This window comes from Gopherus flavomarginatus, unplaced genomic scaffold (assembly GCF_025201925.1).
Source record: "Gopherus flavomarginatus isolate rGopFla2 unplaced genomic scaffold, rGopFla2.mat.asm mat_scaffold_2102_arrow_ctg1, whole genome shotgun sequence".
In the NCBI taxonomy this organism is placed as follows: domain Eukaryota; kingdom Metazoa; phylum Chordata; order Testudines; family Testudinidae; genus Gopherus; species Gopherus flavomarginatus.
The window spans coordinates 35,415-42,875 of record NW_026114819.1 but is presented as its reverse complement, the minus strand read 5'-3'; the positions used below and the strand labels follow the sequence as shown (position 1 = coordinate 42,875).

General features: G+C 53.7%; 1 non-coding gene across 1 annotated transcript; it reads left to right on the top strand.

The window, feature by feature from the left end:
- The first annotated feature begins 6,839 nt into the window (after window positions 1–6,839).
- On the top strand, window positions 6,840–6,913 carry TRNAK-CUU (transfer RNA lysine (anticodon CUU)). The gene has a single exon. It is a non-coding gene; the product is annotated as a tRNA-Lys (tRNA).
- Window positions 6,914–7,461: the final 548 nt, after the last annotated feature.

Genomic DNA, 7,461 nt, shown 5'->3' with positions numbered 1-7,461 from the left:
CTCCATCTCTATGGCTTCTAACCCTAGCTACCAAAGAGCCTCAACCCATGGGGATCTAACCCTAGCTTACGGTCCCTTACCCGTGGGACCCCCCAAGCCTACTCTAGGTGGCCCTACCTCTGTGGCCCATAACCCTAGCTGCAGGTGCGCTAACCCATGGGGCCCTACCCTAGATACCAGAGGCACTACCCATTGTGGATCCCTAAACTTAGATCGGTGACCTACCTAGGGCACCTCACCCTCGGCTCAGGCTACCCGCACCGAATAGAGATCGGCTAACCCTAGCTCCAGGGGCCAACCCAACCTAGGACCCCTAACCCTAGCACCATGAGCCCCACCGCCTGGGCCCCTCACCCAAGTCCAGGGTCCCCTACCTTGTGGGGCCCCTAACCCTAGCTCCAGATGCCATGGCGCGTGGCCCCGCTGAGCCTGGTCTCTCAGGTACCACGACCCCTTGTACCAAGGACCTACCGCTAGCCTCCAACGGGCCACATCCCTGCAGCCTCTAAAGCGTAGCTTCATGGGCCAGCCATGCCGCCCTTAACCCTACTACAGAGTCCTTTACCCGTGGGACCCCGAAACCTATTCCATGGGCCCTACCATTGGGTCCCTAACCCTGCTCCAGGGACATTACCCCTGGGGGCCCCTAAACCTAGCTCCAGGGGCCCTACCCGTGGGGTCCGCTAACCATAGCTCCAGGGACTCTACCCATGGGGCCCCTATCTCTACTCCAGGAGGCCTTACTCTTGGAAACCTCACCCTAGCTCCAGGGGCGCCTACTATCTGGAGCCCATAACCCGAGTTTCAGGGGCCATACTCGTGGGGCCCCTAAACCTAGCTCCAGGTGCCCCATCCCTGGGGACCCTAACCTTAGCTTAGGGACCCTGCTCGAAGTGCCCACAAACTATAGCTCCAGGGGCCCTACCCATTGGGATCCTAACCCTAGCTCCCGGGGCCCTACCATTGGGCCGCTAACCCTAACTCCTTAGACCCTACCCGTGAGGCCCTAACCCTAGCTCCAGGGGCCCTAACCGAAAGGTCTCTAACACTTGCTCCGGGGGCCCTACCACTGGGGCCCTAACTCTAGCTCCACGGCCCAACCCGTGGGGCCACTAACCCTCACTCCAGGGGCCCTAACCATGCGACACTAACCTAGCTATAGGGGCCTTACCCCTGTGTCCCCTAACCCTAGCTCCAGGGGCCTGACCCCAGTACCCCTAACCCTAGCTCCAAGGGCTCCATCCCTATGGCTTCTAACCCTAGCTCCAGGGGCCCAACCCATGGGATCTAACCCTAGCTACAGAGTCCTTACCCGTGGGACCCCCAAACCTAGCTCCAGGGGCCCTACCATTGAGGCCCCTAACCCTAGCTCCAGGGGCCATACCCGTCGGGCCCCTAAACCTATCTCCAGGCGCCCCACCCCTGGAACCCTTAACCCTAGTTCCAGGGGCCCTACCCATTGGGCTCCTATCCCTAGCTTCAGGGACCCCACCCGTTGGGCCCCTAACCCTAGCTACAAAGGCCCTACTTTTGTGACCCCTATCCCTAGCTCCAGGGTGCATACCCCTTTGGCCCCCAGTCCAAGCTCCAGGAACCGTACTCGTGGGGCCCCTATCCCTAGTGTTAGGCCTGAATAAAGATATTGCAGACAAACCAGGTATGACAACCTGACCAAAGTCAGTCTAACAGAGGTTTTTGGGTAATTCCTGAGTGGAAAACACTGAGAAGCAGCAGCATGTCTCACAAGCGCTGGGAAAAAAGTGAGATAAGCGAGAAGCTGCATTCCTGGCATAGTACCACATGTGCTGTGTTAGGGCAGCTCCTTCGAAGAACTGATAAGAGCCCTAGTTTCCCAGCCTCCTTGTTTTCACTCCCTGGTTTTGTTCGTTGTTTGTTTTTAACTCCCCTACATTTCTAACTTTAGGTATGTATGTATACTAAAGGTGTCTAGTTTCTAGTTGTTAAAAGAAGGGAGTGGGTTGCTCCAGTGAATAATTTATGATGCGACAGAACTGTCTATATAGGCTTATACTAAGATTTAAAGAGCGGGCTGGTTCTCTCGGGAGACGAGCTGCTCTATATTGATGCGTGCACTTGTCAATAAAGAGCTTTTGATCGGACCTTGCTGGTGTTGCCTGTCTCTCTCGCGGTCAGACAAATAACTTTGCCATCTGGGGGTTAGAGTCCCTGACACTAGCTCCAGGGGCTCTATCCCTGGGGCCCCTGACCCTATCTCCAGGGGCCCTACCCGTGGGGACCCTAATCCTAGCTCTATGGGACCTCCCCATGGGGCCCCTAGCCTTAGCTCCATGGGCCCTACCCGTGGGGACCTTAACCCTAGCTCCAGGAGCCCCATCCTTGGGGCCCCTAAATCTAGCTCCTGGGCTCCCGCCCGTGGGGCACCTAACCCTAGCTCCAGAGGCCCTTCCCTTAGGATCCCTAACCCAAGCTCCAGGGGCCCTATCCGTGGGGCCCCTAAACCCTAGCTCCTGAGGTCCTACCTGTGGGAGCTCTACCTTAGCTCCTGGCTCGTGCCCATTTGACCCATAATCCTAGCTCCAGGGGACCTACCCGTGGGACCCCTAATCTTAGCTCCAGGGGCCTTACCCCTGGGGTGCCTAACCCTACCTTCAGGGGGCCCTACCCGTGGGGCCTCTTAACCCTAGTTCCAGGGCCCCACTCCTGGAACCCCTATCCCTAGCTCCATGGGCCCCATCTCTGGGGCCTCCAAACCCTAGCTGCATGGGCCCTACCCCTGGGTCCCCTAACTCTAGCTTCAGGGGCCCTACCAGTTGGGACCCCTAACCCTAGTTCCATGGGTCCCACCCCTTGGACCCCTAACCCTTGCTCCAGAGGCCCCTTTGCTGGGGATCCAAACCCTTGCTCAAGGTGCCCTGCCCATGGGGCCGGTAACCCTAGCTCCAGGGGCCCCACCCCTAGACACCCGAACACTAGCTCAGGCACCCCACCCCCTGGGACCCCCAACCCTTGCTCCTGTGGCCCCGTCCCTGGGGCTCCTAGCCTTAGCCTCCAGGGTCCCTACATGTGGGAACCCTAACCCTAGCTCCAACGTCCCTTCCCGTGGGGGCCCCTAACCCTAGCTCCAAGGTCCCTTCTCGTGGGACCCTTAACCCTATCTGCAGGCCCTGTACCCCTGGGTCCCCTAACCCTAGCTTCAGAGGCCCTACCCATGGGGCCCTTTACCCTAGGTCAAGGGGCCTATGCATGGGGTCCCCCAACCCTAGCTCAAGGAGCCCTATCTCTGGGGCCCCTAAACCTAGCTCCAGGGGCCCTGCCCGTTGGACCCCTTTGCCTAGCTCCAGGGTCCCTTGAAAACACTTGGGAAAATGTGTTTGACTGTTCAGGCATTGGGAGCTCAGCTAAGAATGCAAATGCTTTTCAAAGACTGCGGGGACTGTGGGATTGCTGGAGTCCTCAGTCTCCCCTCCCTCCCTCCATGAACGTCCATTTGATTCTTTGGTTTTCCGTTACGCTTGTCACGCAGCACTGTGCTGAGTCCCGGCTGTGGACTCTGTCTATCATAGCCTGGAGATTTTTTCAAATGCTTTGTCATTTCGTCTTCTGTAACGGAGCTCTGACAGAACTTATTTGTCTCTCCATACAGCGATCAGATCCAGTACCTCCCAGACGGTCCACGCTGGAGCTCGTTTTGGGTTTGGGACTGCATCGCCACCTGTGCTGATCAGAGCTCCATGCTGGGCAAACAGGAAATGAAATTCAAAATTCGCGGGGCTTTTCCTGTTTACCTGGCCAGTGCATCCGAGTTCAGATTGCTTTCCAGAGCGGTCACAAGGGTGCACTGTGGGATACCGCCCAGAGGCCAATACTATTGAATTGCGGCCACACTAACCCTAATCCAACATGGCAACAAGGGGAGGAGTACAGATATCGGTACTAAGAACCCTTTATATCGATATAAAGGGCTTCATTGTGTGGACGGGTGCAGGGTTAATTCGTTTTAATGCTGCTAAATTCGGTTTAAATGCGTAGTGTAGACAAGGCCTAAGAAAGCGGCTGTTTGACCTACAAACAACGACAAAGTAAAACCTGCAAGAGCAGCCTTTCAGTTCAGAGGCCTGATAATAAGATGTTACTAATAACTGATGAAAGAGTTACAAACGATTCAAAACCATACTTAGAACAAACCAAATGGGAACACACACAACACCATTTTTCTTCGCTGCTCTTCAACCACGATATTCTCCCCATAGGGAGGTCCATCGCTCCTGGGGGTTCAGTGCCACAGTAACAGGGTGATGTGTGCAAGGGATGGAGGAAGCTGCTATTCCATCTCCCAAGTCCAAAAATCAGTTTAATAGCTAGTCCTGAGATAGAGGAAGTATCAGTTATTAAAGTCATAAGAACTAATTTAACATTGTGATTCCAGCCAATGTTAAAATGATCTAACATTCAGGTTAATACAAACATTTCTAGTCCTCTGCATAGAACGCTCAAATGATGCAAAAATAGCAAGTTTGCTTTAAAAAGTCATAAAAGGGGTGTCATTCAGAATCTGACACTTGGTGAAACGTAAGTCTAGAACACACAACCAGTTTGGGGATTGTGCTCTGCTTCTTAACAATCTGCCCTGAGGTTGCCACTCGCAGTCACAAGCTACTCCACATGGCTGGGGCCCTCTCATGGATCAGTAACTGGTTAGCAGCTTGGAAAGAAAGAGTAGGACAAAATAGTCGTTTTTGCAGTGGAAAGGGGTAAATAAAAGGCTTCCAAAGTATGAGACGAGGCTACAGACATTAGGGCTGGTCAGTTTAGACAAGACCGTAGAGCACCACTTCTCAACCAGGTGTCTGCCAAAAGAAACCAGGCTTGACCCACATCCCCAAGCCACCAAGCCTACCTGCCTGCATTGAAGGGGGAGAGAAAGGGCACAACAAAAAATTGCAGCATCAATGTAGAAGAGAGAACTCTTCCCCTGCCATTATCAGTAAGGGTTGCCTCACAGCCACTGACTCCCTGAACAGAAATAGCAAAAGTCCAACCACAATTCTACTTCCTTTCCACTACAAGAGATAATGGGTGGGAGCTTCTCTCTTGAGACTGTCCTGCTGCTTCCCAGGCACATGGCAGACAGAGCTTGGCCCGCAAGCCGAGGGTTTTGATCGCTTGAAGGCCCAGAGGGAAAAGAGACAAATGCTCGTGTATCAGAGAATGGCTTTGATCCATTGACCTCTGGGTTATGAGCCCAGCACGTGTCCGCTGCACCACTCGGCTGGCTCTTTATTCCCCCTGCCACCCAGCCACCTCTATCTGGATTAGTGCCTTACGAGCTCTTACGCTGGCAGGCATATGCGCTGGCTGCTAGGCAGCTGCCCTGGTCACAGGCTTTTACAGCTTCTACAGGGTAAAAAAGATCTATTTGGGGTTTGGACCCCATTGGGAGCTGGGTAGCTGAGTGCCGGAGACGGGAGTACTGCTTAAACTGTTTTCAATTAAGCCTTCAGCTCGTGGGGGATGAGGTTCAGCCTTTGATCCATGTCTGCAGCAGGCAAGCGCCTCTGGCTCAATCGGCCCCCACCCTGCCCCCGCTGTATTAGCAGACTAAAACCTGGAGCAAAGGCACACGCCTTGCAAGGGAACAGGAGCCGGGATCTCGAACAAATGTCAACATTTTAGTAAGATGACGTTCAAAGAAGAAAAAGGTGTACGGTACAGCATTTAGGTGTAGAAGTTTCTGGTGATCAGGGAACAATGTACAGATTACCCAGGGGGTGCGAAGTTCGGTTTAAGATCGGGTGGCATAAGGAAAACAGAATCTGCAATAGCCCTGACGGGGGGTAAAATGTTAACGTACAGACACTGAGTTAGGAGGATATGTTGTCCATGTGAGGGCTACGTTCAGGTGTGGAGTTTAAGAAGCGGGTACGACAATGAGAATGGATTCGCCCGCGTTTGGTGAGTTTTAACATTCAGTGTTTTTTAATCTTTGCCACAATCTAGTTTAAGCAGGGTCGGTATGAACTCTACCCTGCCATCTGTTGGTGATCTGTTGTAAAGGCCTTTTGGGGCTGATGTCATTTGCATGGTTACACCCACCCCAGATTGCATGAGGGGAGTGCTTGTCCAAATGGTCATTTCAGCTGCTGTGGGATCCCCCATCTCTTTGTTATTGGGGCAGGAGTAATCAAGTGTATTTTCCTGTTTAGTTTGGATCAAGGAGAGAGTAACTGTACCTGGCATTTGAGGCCTGAGATCTTACCCTAGCCTGGAAAGAACTCATCATTAAGGGGTATGGGTTCCAACCCCCCTCCCCAAGTGTGTGGGAAGTAGAAATAGATGTTTGTTCTTGGTCTGATTGATTTTGTGTCTGGTGTTTAAAGACGGAGGTATTTTTGAATATCTTTAGAATTGTTGTTAGTACTGAAGTTTCTCATCTTAATATTATGCTATTAGATTTCTTCTACAATATATTTTGGTGCTGAAAGGTAAAAGATTGCTGTGTGTGTGCTGTTATGGAGTGAAGTAACAAAGGTTGGTTGCAGACAGGGTGCATGTGCCACAAAAGTTGTGCTTGTCTCACCCCAGCTGTGGTCCCAGAGTCCAGAATTTGCATAAACTCACCCCCTTACCTGTGACTAACAAGCTTGCCCTGCTAACTCTTCCAGCAAAACAGGTCAAAGAAAGTGTATGCAAGCCCTGTACTGCAGCCCCAGTACTATTTTCGGTTCCTTCCCACAGATCTTTCACTCCGCACCAGTCCAGTTCCTTGCTGTTGCTTGTCCAACCACTGCATACATGTGCTAGACTGGACCCTGAGCTGATTCCTGACTGTTGTGCTCCATACAGCCTGGCCTGTCTGTGTCTCTGTGGTGCAATGGGTTAGCACGTTTGGTTCTTAACTGAAAGGATGGTGGTTCAAGCCCACCCAGGGACAGTGATAAGCCTGTGCTACTTCCTTGCTTTCCTGCGGGCAGGGCCGGCTTTAGGCCAATTCAACCAATTCCCCTGAATCGGGGCCCGCACCCAAGCCCTGCTGCTGCACTGTACTAGGGTGGCCCAGCTTCCCCAGGGGGCAATTTAAAGGGCCTGGGGCTCCCAGCAGGGACTGGAGCCTCAGGCTGTTTAAATTGCCACCAGAGCCCCACTGCTGGAGACTTGGGGGCTATTTAAAAAGTCTGGGGCTCCCCTTGCTTCTACTGCCCCGGCCCTTTAAACAGCCCCCGGAGCCCCGCCACTTCCCCAGGGCTCCCGCGGCTATTCAAAGGGCTGGGGCGGTGGAAGCAGGGGAGCCCCAGGCCCTTTAAATAGCCCCCGAGCCCTGGGCTGCTGCTGCTACCTTGGTGGAGGAGGGGGCACTTACCGTACAGGGTAAGCTGTACCCCCTGTACCCGCACCGCTGCCCACAGCCAGCCCCTGCTGCACCCCCTGCCCTGCCTGCACCAGCCCCGCACCCCGTGCCCTGTCTCCAGTCAACCCTTGCCG